The sequence below is a fragment of the Salmo trutta genome, chromosome 14 (assembly GCF_901001165.1).
Source record: "Salmo trutta chromosome 14, fSalTru1.1, whole genome shotgun sequence".
Classification (NCBI taxonomy): domain Eukaryota; kingdom Metazoa; phylum Chordata; class Actinopteri; order Salmoniformes; family Salmonidae; genus Salmo; species Salmo trutta.
The window spans coordinates 10,816,741-10,829,402 of record NC_042970.1 but is presented as its reverse complement, the minus strand read 5'-3'; the positions used below and the strand labels follow the sequence as shown (position 1 = coordinate 10,829,402).

At 39.4% G+C, this 12,662-nt stretch overlaps 9 non-coding genes across 9 annotated transcripts; all 9 read right to left on the bottom strand.

Annotated features, from left to right (window-relative positions):
* Positions 1 to 826: 826 nt before the first annotated feature.
* Positions 827 to 899, bottom strand: trnar-acg (transfer RNA arginine (anticodon ACG)). Its single transcript has one exon. It is a non-coding gene; the product is annotated as a tRNA-Arg (tRNA).
* Positions 900 to 2,149: 1,250 nt separating this feature from the next.
* On the bottom strand, positions 2,150 to 2,222 carry trnar-acg (transfer RNA arginine (anticodon ACG)). The gene has a single exon. It is a non-coding gene; the product is annotated as a tRNA-Arg (tRNA).
* Positions 2,223 to 2,540: 318 nt separating this feature from the next.
* trnae-uuc (transfer RNA glutamic acid (anticodon UUC)) lies at positions 2,541 to 2,612 on the bottom strand. Its single transcript has one exon. It is a non-coding gene; the product is annotated as a tRNA-Glu (tRNA).
* Positions 2,613 to 3,491: 879 nt separating this feature from the next.
* On the bottom strand, positions 3,492 to 3,564 carry trnar-acg (transfer RNA arginine (anticodon ACG)). Its single transcript has one exon. It is a non-coding gene; the product is annotated as a tRNA-Arg (tRNA).
* Positions 3,565 to 4,824: 1,260 nt separating this feature from the next.
* trnar-acg (transfer RNA arginine (anticodon ACG)) lies at positions 4,825 to 4,897 on the bottom strand. Its single transcript has one exon. It is a non-coding gene; the product is annotated as a tRNA-Arg (tRNA).
* A 318-nt stretch (positions 4,898 to 5,215) lies between these two features.
* On the bottom strand, positions 5,216 to 5,287 carry trnae-uuc (transfer RNA glutamic acid (anticodon UUC)). The gene has a single exon. It is a non-coding gene; the product is annotated as a tRNA-Glu (tRNA).
* An 878-nt stretch (positions 5,288 to 6,165) lies between these two features.
* trnar-acg (transfer RNA arginine (anticodon ACG)) lies at positions 6,166 to 6,238 on the bottom strand. Its single transcript has one exon. It is a non-coding gene; the product is annotated as a tRNA-Arg (tRNA).
* A 1,250-nt stretch (positions 6,239 to 7,488) lies between these two features.
* Positions 7,489 to 7,561, bottom strand: trnar-acg (transfer RNA arginine (anticodon ACG)). The gene has a single exon. It is a non-coding gene; the product is annotated as a tRNA-Arg (tRNA).
* A 585-nt stretch (positions 7,562 to 8,146) lies between these two features.
* Positions 8,147 to 8,219, bottom strand: trnar-acg (transfer RNA arginine (anticodon ACG)). The gene has a single exon. It is a non-coding gene; the product is annotated as a tRNA-Arg (tRNA).
* Between the last annotated feature and the right edge of the window lie 4,443 nt (positions 8,220 to 12,662).

Genomic DNA, 12,662 nt, shown 5'->3' with positions numbered 1-12,662 from the left:
GCCTGTTGTAATAAAAAGTCCATCTTTTTTCTCAGAGATGTTGGGGAAAGTCCCATAAGAAAATGTGTCTAAAATGTGTTTAAGCAAGAAAGAACAGCCGACACATCTGAAAAGTAAAGAGTATTTTTTCCCAGCTTGATTTTGGTCAACTAAATATGTCTTCAAGCCAGCCAGGAGTCAAACCTAGAATCTTCTGATCGTAGTCAGACACATTATCCATTGGGCCCAGGCCCCATATTAAAGCCAAAGTCAGGTCACACCTAGACCAGTGTTCACATTCTCAGCTTCTGTCAGAGACAAGGTTCCTTGGTTTTCTGATACAGATGCATATCTTAATTTGATCCTCCTTTTGTTGCCATGAATTTTACTGCAGAGCAAGAAATGCAATCATGAAGTGTATTCAACATTTAAAAGCCTTGTGAATGTTGAATCTACATAACATGTCACATTTCCTGTTGCTGAGGGAATATTTTTATGTTGTGTGATACTGCTGCCAGTTAAAATGTGGTATCTGTTGTTACACATGTGCCTGCCAAATGACAAGATGTTCTTTCCCATACGGGAGTCAAAACAGGCCACCCTGGGTGAAAACCAGGAATCGTAACCGCTAGACCATATGGGAAGGGATTTAATAATAAAAAATCATCAAAGACAAATCTATAAATGTTGAAATTATGCCTGTTGTAATTAAAGCTCCATCTTTTTTCTCAGAGATGTTGGGGAACAGTCCCATATAAAATCTGTCTAAAATGTGTTTAAGCTGAGAACAGCCAGACAAACTGAAGAGTATTTTTCCCAGCTTGATTTGGTCAAATAAATATGTCTTCGAGCCAGCCAGGAGTCGAACCTAGAATCTTCTGATCCGTAGTCAGACACGTTATCCATTGCGCCACTGGCCCCATATTAAAGCTAAAGTCATTTCACACCTAGACCAGTGTTCACATTCTCAGTGTCTGTCACCGACAAGGTTCCTTGGTTTTCTGTTACAGATGCATATCTTAATTTGATCCTCCAGTTGTAGCATGATTTTTACTGCAGAGCAAGAAATGCAAACATGAAGTTTATTCAAGGTTTAGAAAACATTGTACATTTTGAATATACATAACATGTCACATATCCTGTTGCTGAGGTAATGTTGTCATGTTGTGTGATACTGCCACCAGTTCAAATGTGTGATTTGTTGTTACACAAGTGCATGCCAAATGACAAGATGTTCTTTCCCATACCGGGAGTTGAACCCAGGCGAAAACCAGGCATCCTAACCGCTAGACCATATGGGAAGACACTTAAGTAAGAAAAACATCACAGACAAATCTATAAATGTTGAAATTATGACTGTTGTAATTAAAAACTCCATCTTTTTTCTCAGAGATGTTGGGGAAAAGTCCCATATAAAATCTGTCTAAAATGTGTTTAAGCGAGGACAGCCAGACACACTGAAAAGTAAAGAGTATTTTTCCCAGCTTGATTTTGGTCAACTAAATATGTCTTCGAGCCAGCCAGGAGCCAAACCTAGAATCTTCTGATCCGTAGTCAGACACATTATCCTTTGGGCCAAGGCCCCATATCAAAGCCAAAGTCAGGTCACACCTAGACCAGTGTTCACATTCTCAGCGTCTGTCAGAGACAAGGTTCCTTGGTTTTCTGATACAGATGCATATCTTAATTTGATCCTCCTTTTGTTGCATGAATTTTACTGCAGAGCAAGAAATGCAATCATGAAGTGTATTCAACATTTAAAAAGCCTTGTGAATGTTGAATCTACATAACATGTCACATTTCCTGTTGCTGAGGGAATATTGTTGTGTTGTGTGATACTGCTGCCAGTTAAAATGTGGTATCTGTTGTTACACATGTGCATGCCAAATGACAAGATGTTCTTTCCCATACCGGGAGTCGAAAACAGGCCACCTGGGTGAAAACCAGGAATCGTAACCGCTAGACCATATGGGAAGGGATTTAATAATAAAAAAAATCATCAAAGACAAATCTATAAATGTTGAAATTATGCCTGTTGTAAATAAAAGCTCCATCTTTTTTCTCAGAGATGTTGGGGAACAGTCCCATATAAAATCTGTTTAAGCGAGAACAGCCAGACAAACTGAAGAGTATTTTTCCCAGCTTGATTTTGGTCAAATAAATATGTCTTCGAGCCAGCCAGGAGTCGAACCTAGAATCTTCTGATCCGTAGTCAGACACGTTATCCATTGCGCCACTGGCCCCATATTAAAGCTAAAGTCATTTCACACCTAGACCAGTGTTCACATTCTCAGTGTCGGTCACCGACAAGGTTCCTTGGTTTTCTGTTACAGATGCATATCTTAATTTGATCCTCCAGTTGTAGCATGATTTTTACTGCAGAGCAAGAAATGCAAACATGAAGTTTATTCAAGGTTTAGAAAACATTGTACATTTTGAATATACATAACATGTCACATATCCTGTTGCTGAGGGAATGTTATCATGTTGTGTGATACTGCCACCAGTTCAAATGTGTGATTTGTTGTTACACAAATGAATGCCAAATGACAAGATTTTCTTTCCCATACCGGGAGTTGAACCCGGGCCACCTGGGTGAAAACCAGGTATCCTAACCGCTAGACCATATGGGAACACACTTACTTACGAAAAACATCACAGACAAATCTATAAATGTTGAAATTATGCCTGTTGTAATTAAAAAGTCCATCTTTTTTCTCAGAGATGTTGGGGAAAAGTCCCATAGAAAATGTGTCTAAAATGTGTTTAAGCAAGAACAGCCAGACACACTGAAAAGTAAAGAGTATTTTTCCCAGCTTGATTTTGGTCAACTAAATATGTCTTCGAGCCAGCCAGGAGTCAAACCTAGAATCTTCTGATCCGTAGTCAGACACATTATCCATTGGGCCAAGGCCCCATATTAAAGCCAAAGTCAGGTCACACCTAGACCAGTGTTCACATTCTCAGCTTCTGTCAGAGACAAGGTTCCTTGGTTTTCTGATACAGATGCATATCTTAATTTGATCCTCCTTTTGTTGCATGAATTTTACTGCAGAGCAAGAAATGCAATCATGAAGTGTATTCAACATTTAAAAAGCCTTGTGAATGTTGAATCTACATAACATGTCACATTTCCTGTTGCTGAGGGAATATTGTTGTGTTGTGTGATACTGCTGCCAGTTAAAATGTGGTATCTGTAGTTACACATGTGCATGCCAATTGACAAGATGTTCTTTCCCATACCGGGAGTCGAAAACAGGCCACCTGGGTGAAAACCAGGAATCGTAACCGCTAGACCATATGGGAAGGGATTTAATAATAAAAAAATCATCAAAGACAAATCTATAAATGTTGAAATTATGCCTGTTGTAAATAAAAGCTCCATCTTTTTTCTCAGAGATGTTGGGGAACAGTCCCATATAAAATCTGTCTAAAATGTGTTTAAGCGAGAACAGCCAGACAAACTGAAGAGTATTTTTCCCAGCTTGATTTTGGTCAAATAAATATGTCTTCGAGCCAGCCAGGAGTCGAACCTAGAATCTTCTGATCCGTAGTCAGACACGTTATCCATTGCGCCACTGGCCCCATATTAATGCTAAAGTCATTTCACACCTAGACCAGTGTTAACATTCTCAGCGTCTGTCACCGACAAGGTTCCTTGGTTTTCTGTTACAGATGCATATCTTAATTTGATCCTCCAGTTGTAGCATGATTTTTACTGCAGAGCAAGAAATGCAAACATGAAGTTTATTCAAGGTTTAGAAAACATTGTACATTTTGAATATACATAACATGTCACAAATCCTGTTGCTGAGGGAATGTTGTCATGTTGTGTGATACTGCCACCAGTTCAAATGTGTGATTTGTTGTTACACAAGTGCATGCCAAATGACAAGATGTTCTTTCCCATACCGGGAGTTGAACCCAGGCGAAAACCAGGCATCCTAACCACTAGACCATATGGGAAGACACATACGTAAGAAAAACATCACAGACAAATCTATAAATGTTGAAATTATGACTGTTGTAATTAAAAACTCCATCTTTTTTCTCAGAGATGTTGGGGAAAAGTCCCATAGAAAATGTGTATAAAATGTGTTTAAGCAAGAACAGCCAGACACACTGAAAAGTAAAGAGTATTTTTCCCAGCTTGATTTTGGTCAACTAAATATGTCTTCGAGCCAGCCAGGAGTCAAACCTAGAATCTTCTGATTCGTAGTCAGACACATTATCCATTGGGCCAAGGCCCCATATTAAAGCCAAAGTCAGGTCACACCTAGACCAGTGTTCACATTCTCAGCTTCTGTCAGAGACAAGGTTCCTTGGTTTTCTGATACAGATGCATATCTTAATTTGATCCTCCTTTTGTTGCATGAATTTTACTGCAGAGCAAGTAATGCAATCATGAAGTGTATTCAACATTTAAAAAGCCTTGTGAATGTTGAATCTACATAACATGTCACATTTCCTGTTGCTGAGGGAATATTGTTGTGTTGTGTGATACTGCTGCCAGTTAAAATGTGGTATCTGTTGTTACACATGTGCATGCCAAATGACAAGATGTTCTTTCCCATACCGGGAGTCGAAAACAGGCCACCTGGGTGAAAACCAGGAATCGTAACCGCTAGACCATATGGGAAGGGATTTAATAATAAAAAAATCATCAAGGACAAATCTATAAATGTTGAAATTATGCCTGTTGTAAATAAAAGCTCCATCTTTTTTCTCAGAGATGTTGGGGAACAGTCCCATATAAAATCTGTCTAAAATGTGTTTAAGCGAGAACAGCCAGACAAACTGAAGAGTATTTTTCCCAGCTTGATTTTCGTCAAATAAATATGTCTTCGAGCCAGCCAGGAGTCGAACCTAGAATCTTCTGATCCGTATTCAGACACGTTATCCATTGCGCCACTGGCCCCATATTAAAGCTAAAGTCATTTCACACCTAGACCAGTGTTCACATTCTCAGCGTCTGTCACCGACAAGGTTCCTTGGTTTTCTGTTACAGACGCATATCTTAATTTGATCCTCCAGTTGTAGCATGATTTTTACTGCAGAGCAAGAAATGCAAACATGAAGTTTATTCAAGGTTTAGAAAACATTGTACATTTTGAATATACATAACATGTCACATATCCTGTTGCTGAGGGAATGTTGTCATGTTGTGTGATACTGCCACCAGTTCAAATGTGTGATTTGTTGTTACACATGTGCATGCCAAATGACAAGATGTTCTTTCCCATACCGGGAGTTGAACCCAGGCCACCTGGGTGAAAACCAGGTATCCTAACCGCTAGACCATATGGGAACACACTTACTTAAGAAAAACATCACAGACAAATCTATAAATGTTGAAATTATGCCTGTTGTAATTAAAAAGTCCATCTTTTTTCTCAGAGATGTTGGGGAAAAGTCCCATAGAAAATGTGTCTAAAATGTGTTTAAGCAAGAACAGCCAGACACACTGAAAAGTAAAGAGTATTTTTCCCAGCTTGATTTTGGTCAACTAAATATGTCTTCAAGCCAGCCAGGAGTCAAACCTAGAATCTTCTGATCCGTAGTCAGACACATTATCCATTGGGCCAAGGCCCCATATTAAAGCCAAAGTCAGGTCACACCTAGACCAGTGTTCACATTCTCAGCTTCTGTCAGAGACAAGGTTCCTTGGTTTTCTGATACAGATGCATATCTTAATTTGATCCTCCTTTTGTTGCATGAATTTTACTGCAGAGCAAGAAATGCAATCATGAAGTGTATTCAACATTTAAAAAGCCTTGTGAATGTTGAATCTACATAACATGTCACATTTCCTGTTGCTGAGGGAATATTTTTATGTTGTGTGATACTGCTGCCAGTTAAAATGTGGTATCTGTTGTTACACATGTGCATGCCAAATGACAAGATGTTCTTTCCCATACCGGGAGTCAAAAACAGGCCACCTGGGTGAAAACCAGGAATCGTAACCGCTAGACCATATGGGAAGGGATTTAATAATAAAAAAATCATCAAAGACAAATCTATAAATGTTGAAATTATGCCTGTTGTAATTAAAGCTCCATCTTTTTTCTCAGAGATGTTGGGGAACAGTCCCATATAAAATCTGTCTAAAATGTGTTTAAGCGAGAACAGCCAGACAAACTGAAGAGTATTTTTCCCAGCTTGATTTTGGTCAAATAAATATGTCTTCGAGCCAGCCAGGAGTCGAACCTAGAATCTTCTGATCCGTAGTCAGACACGTTATCCATTGCGCCACTGGCCCCATATTAAAGCTAAAGTCATTTCACACCTAGACCAGTGTTCACATTCTCAGCGTCTGTCACCGACAAGGTTCCTTGGTTTTCTGTTACAGATGCATATCTTAATTTGATCCTCCAGTTGTAGCATGATTTTTACTGCAGAGCAAGAAATGCAAACATGAAGTTTATTCAAGGTTTAGAAAACATTGTACATTTTGAATATACATAACATGTCACATATCCTGTTGCTGAGGGAATGTTGTCATGTTGTGTGATACTGCCACCAGTTCAAATGTGTGATTTGTTGTTACACAAGTGCATGCCAAATGACAAGATGTTCTTTCCCATACCGGGAGTTGAACACCAGGCGAAAACCAGGCATCCTAACCGCTAGACCATATGTGAAGACACTTACGTAAGAAAAACATCACAGACAAATCTATAAATGTTGAAATTATGACTGTTGTAATTAAAAACTCCATCTTTTTTCTCAGAGATGTTGGGGAAAAGTCCCATATAAAATCTGTCTAAAATGTGTTTAAGCGAGGACAGCCAGACACACTGAAAAGTAAAGAGTATTTTTCCCAGCTTGATTTTGGTCAACTAAATATGTCTTCGAGCCAGCCAGGAGCCAAACCTAGAATCTTCTGATCCGTAGTCAGACACATTATCCATTGGGCCAAGGCACCATATCAAAGCCAAAGTCAGGTCACACCTAGACCAGTGTTCACATTCTCAGCGTCTGTCAGAGACAAGGTTCCTTGGTTTTCTGATACAGATGCATATCTTAATTTGATCCTCCTTTTGTTGCATGAATTTTACTGCAGAGCAAGAAATGCAATCATGAAGTGTATTCAACATTTAAAAAGCCTTGTGAATGTTGAATCTACATAACATGTCACATTTCCTGTTGCTGAGGGAATATTGTTGTGTTGTGTGATACTGCTGCCAGTTAAAATGTGGTATCTGTTGTTACACATGTGCATGCCAAATGACAAGATGTTCTTTCCCATACCGGGAGTCGAAAACAGGCCACCTGGGTGAAAACCAGGAATCGTAACCGCTAGACCATATGGGAAGGGATTTAATAATAAAAAAATCATCAAAGACAAATCTATAAATGTTGAAATTATGCCTGTTGTAAATAAAAGCTCCATCTTTTTTCTCAGAGATGTTGGGGAACAGTCCCATATAAAATCTGTTTAAGCGAGAACAGCCAGACAAACTGAAGAGTATTTTTCCCAGCTTGATTTTGGTCAAATAAATATGTCTTCGAGCCAGCCAGGAGTCGAACCTAGAATCTTCTGATCCGTAGTCAGACACGTTATCCATTGCGCCACTGGCCCCATATTAATGCTAAAGTCATTTCACACCTAGACCAGTGTTCACATTCTCAGCGTCTGTCACCGACAAGGTTCCTTGGTTTTCTGTTACAGATGCATATCTTAATTTGATCCTCCAGTTGTAGCATGATTTTTACTGCAGAGCAAGAAATGCAAACATGAAGTTTATTCAAGGTTTAGAAAACATTGTACATTTTGAATATACATAACATGTCACATATCCTGTTGCTGAGGGAATGTTGTCATGTTGTGTGATACTGCCACCAGTTCAAATGTGTGATTTGTTGTTACACAAGTGCATGCCAAATGACAAGATGTTCTTTCCCATACCGGGAGTTGAACCCAGGCGAAAACCAGGCATCCTAACCGCTAGACCATATGGGAAGACACTTACGTAAGAAAAACATCACAGACAAATCTATAAATGTTGAAATTATGACTGTTGTAATTAAAAACTCCATCTTTTTTCTCAGAGATGTTGGGGAAAAGTCCCATATAAAATCTGTCTAAAATGTGTTTAAGCGAGGACAGCCAGACAAACTGAAGAGTATTTTTCCCAGCTTGATTTTGGTCAAATAAATATGTCTTCGAGCCAGCCAGGAGTCGAACCTAGAATCTTCTGATCCGTAGTCAGACACATTATCCATAGTGCCACTGGCCCGATATCAAAGCCAAAGTCAGGTCACACCTAGACCAGTGTTCACATTCTCAGCGTCTGTCAGAGACAAGGTTCCTTGGTTTTCTGATACACATGCATATTTTAATTTGATCCTCCTTTTGTTGCATGAATTTTACTGCAGAGCAGGAAATGCAATCATGAAGTGTATTAAACTTTTAAAAAGCCTTGTGAATTTTGAATCTACATAACATGTCACATTTCCTGTTGCTGAGGGAATATGGTTGTTTTGTGTGATACTGCTGCTACAGGAGGATCAACATTAATAGATTTGTCTTTGATGATTTTTTGAAGTAAGTGTCTTACCATATGGTCTAGTGGTTATCACCCAGGTGGCCTGGGTTCAAGTCCCAGTATGGGAAAGACCATCTTGTCGTTTGGCATGCACATGTGTAACAACAGATACCACATTCAGGGGTGAAAATCTGATATCAACTTTGGAGGGGACAATTACATGAATTTTTCTCAAGAGCAATTCCTGAGGGGGACACCAAAAGTTGTGCTGTAACACATAGCCTACGTTGTTATATGTTAAATGTATTTTGACGAACCATAATTACTACTACTGTATAATTGATAGGTACAGTAGTTAACTGAAGGGTTGTCCCACCTTTTTCAAATGTTTAAATCATTATAATACTAATAATAATAATAATTAGTATAGCAGTGTTCCTTATCAGTCCAGAATTCATGCAGGTATTTGTTTTTACAATCAGCAATACCAAAAAAGGCCAGTAGGTGGCAATGTTACTGTACACTGTATGGGTGCAGTTTACGTAAATACAATGAGCATGGTGCGATCTTATCTAAAAGAATCTCCATTGAGAACCATCACAAAGTTGGTCTCTGTATTAAATTTACCTTTTTATTTTACTTTTTCTGATACATTTATATAGTCATTAAATATGTGCCACTGGCCTGAGTCTATTACAATATATTTACAAGAACAAAACGCTCAAAATAAGTACAGTTCTAAAAGTGAAAGAACTACTTCAATGACTAACCAAAATAAATCATCCAAAATATCCGTCAAAAATACTTATTTATTGTACAGTCAGTGTCTCAACTCTTCAAACAGCAGCTATGGACAAGTATATCACACAAAGTATGCAATTTTAAATAAAATAACAAAATAAATCATTAGTAAGTGTACTGTCATGTACTAAAAACTACTAATCAAAAGAACAAATATACAATACACCAGGGTTTCTCAAACAGGGGTCCCTGGTGTAATTGCAAGGGGTCCGTGAAATAAAAAAGTGTAATGAACGTATTCACCACCACAAGGATTCCAGTAACTTTACATATAATATAGAGGGGGTAGGGGTCCCTGAGGACCACTCAACACCTTGGCCGCCTTGCCCAAAAATATGCAGGGGTTCCAGTACCCAAAAAAGGTTGAGAACCACTGCTATACACACACTACTGAACAAAAGAAACAAACATATGTTTGCGGGTTTCAATGGATCCAACAAATTGCTAGCAGATATTTTCCCTCGAGACTGTCCAGCCTGTCTTTATGTACATTAGAGACAACTACTCCGTTCAGTTTCTCTTGGCCCATGCTAGCCCGTAGCCAAGTCTTTAACCTGCGGAGTGCACTGAAACTCCTCTCAGCCTCACATGAAGAAGACACTGGCACCACAAACAAAATTCTGATCAGCACCTCAACTTGGTCAACCAACCCCTGCACTTCCACTGGAAACCTCCTGAGGACCTCTGCTGCTACAGGGGTATTTGTTGTAAAAGAGTGGCAACTGCACTAAAAGAGAATCTATGTTCAGCTCAGGGTACTGATCTAGAGACTCATCCAACTCCCCGGTGAGAAGCGCTCTTTCCAACTTTTGCAGGACATTTAGACTGTCCTGGTCAAAACGGTCGCCAAACTGAACCTCCACACCATCCAACACTTTAAAAGAATTCTGCCCTAGTGATCCACTGCTTTGCCAGCAAATCATCTTGAGTGTGTCTCAATCAATGTTGTTGCTTTCTCATAAAGTGCAAAGTAGCTTTCGTCATTTCTGCTGTTTACCCCACGCGCTGGATAACTGGGCACTGACTGGATTTAGCTGGTGTGCTGTTACAGTTACAAAGTGGCGGTTGGTTTGGGAGTTTTGATGTGCTGTGAATTTTTCAATGGCTTTTCTCCAGTTCCTAACACCTGCACTTGTAGCAGTGTGATGTTGTTTCCCTGGATTATGCACCAAGTTGCACACAAGGACCAATTCAAATAGGCCAGGTCAAGAGGGGATGTTAATAATTTGATAATTATTATTCTGTGTTTTTTTTATTTAATTACAGCTGCATAGCTAATGTTATTTTTTGGTGTACAAACACTTTTTCATATCTATATTGTACATACATGTGATTGTAAAAGTTTAGTATATTTTGATCTGTATTTCCATACCCCCTTATTGTTCTCTTTAGCCTGACCTTCGGCTAGCAAGGTATGTTGTCCTTGACTCCGAAATTGTTCAATATAAAATGTGGTAATGTTACACAATGTGCTGTTATGCAACCATAAGTTTGTTTGAGTGAGTTTCTATGTGCTCGCGCAGGTGCCTGAGAGCTGTGACTGCGCCAAGGGCTAAAATATTGTGTGTTGTCTCTTCGTGTGCAGGGCAAATAAAAAGAATCCAACCAGCAGACCTCCAGTTGTGGCAGTGTCCTAATTAAAAGTACACAACGCAGAACGAACCACGCTACACACTAATGAAGACAGCATCCACTCTTTGGCCAAAAGATGGCTGGCTTGAAAACCCTTGGCTACAGTGAAAACACAACACTCCTTTTATTGATGGATTATAATGTAGCCAGGGGAAATCACGAAACCATCTCTCTTGAAACGTCAACACTCTGTTGGCAAGAGTTTGCAGTTCTATAAATTGTGGGTGTGGCTGATATGGTTTTGTGCCATCACTGAGGTAACTGGACAATGCTGTGCCACTGTCCCCTATACTGGTGCAGCTGGCAACAAGGTTGACACCTGGTCCTGCCGTGGCTGTGACACTGTCCTCTGAAGTTTCTCTCCCTGGCTCTTCCCTTTCACCACCCTCACTGACTCACAGTCAGTCTGCTAGAAAAGAAATAAGGTGTTTGCCATACTCCTAACTACCAGTACCCAAAACTACACAATTAATCACAACAGCAATACCATTGCCTTAAACAAATCTTAGTTCAGTCACCAGTTTAAGTTGAGAGTGGGGGTATCCATGGCATTTTCCAATTATGCCCCTATTTACAAGTCTAAAAAAAGAGAGAACCTTTAATAATGTTGCCAAACAAAGACTCAACAAACTTACCTGAGACTCCTGCCTATCTGTCCCCAGCTCTGCTGTCTGTGTGCCATCTGTTGCCTGCTCTGCCTAATGACATCATTGTGAAAGATTTCCATTAGCATTTCACTTCTTTTTTATGAACATTTTATCAACTAGTCTTTGAGATATTAGGCTACTAGGGTTCTTACTTAGCGTTTTGGTGTACTGAAAAATACTCTGATGTCCGTCTTTTTTCTGCCATTTTTATACCTGGCTGGCTGGCTACACACACACACAGTGTGCAGGTTACTTACAGTAGGAGATGGGCTTCTATCATCTATTATCTTCTATCATTCTATATGGGCTTCGATCTAAAAGGTAGCTAGCTAGTCAGCTAGCAAATGTTAAACGGATTGCAGTGACAAGGGTTGACAGCTGTATGAGTTCACCATTTACACAACGTATGCTGCAACCTTTTGTAATTTTAATATAGTTTATGTTTTATATTGGCTGGTTTCCAACAATAGCTCAATTTGCAGAGCTAGCGAGCACCAATTTTGTTTCTGTGGTGTTTGCTATAATCTTTGCTATCGTCAGTTTACTCCAAGATCGGCACACAGGTGCTTCAAAGTCCCCTACCAACAATTTAGCTTTTGCAACGAAACCATTAAATATATTTAAGACAATGGTAGAAGAGAGTGTAGTTCTGTTCAGTTTGGAGTTCAGTTTATCGCTAACCTTATCACAGGGACTTCAAAGCACTACAGCTGCATTCTGATCTTGGAATAAACTGACGATAGCGAAGATTCCATCTTTAACGACGCCATATAAATAGAATAGGTACTAGCTAGCTTGCTAATGTTTGCTTTAGTTTGCGCGCTAGCTCTGCAAATTCAGCTATTGTGTGTGTGTGAACCCTGCCAACATAAAACATCGCTATGGTGCAATTGACTAGATTAACCTCACGTTAGTTACGTGCATTGAGTGCCTTTCAGACGGTAGACACGAATCCTCTGTTACCTTGCCAGCTATGGAACACTACATTGCATTGCTAGCTTCTCTCATTGACTCAAATTCAAATATCTGCAAACACTGGTTGATGTTACTGTAGCTAGCTAGCAAACATCAGCTAACATAGAGAGTGACCTGTAATTTAATGCAGCGAAAATGA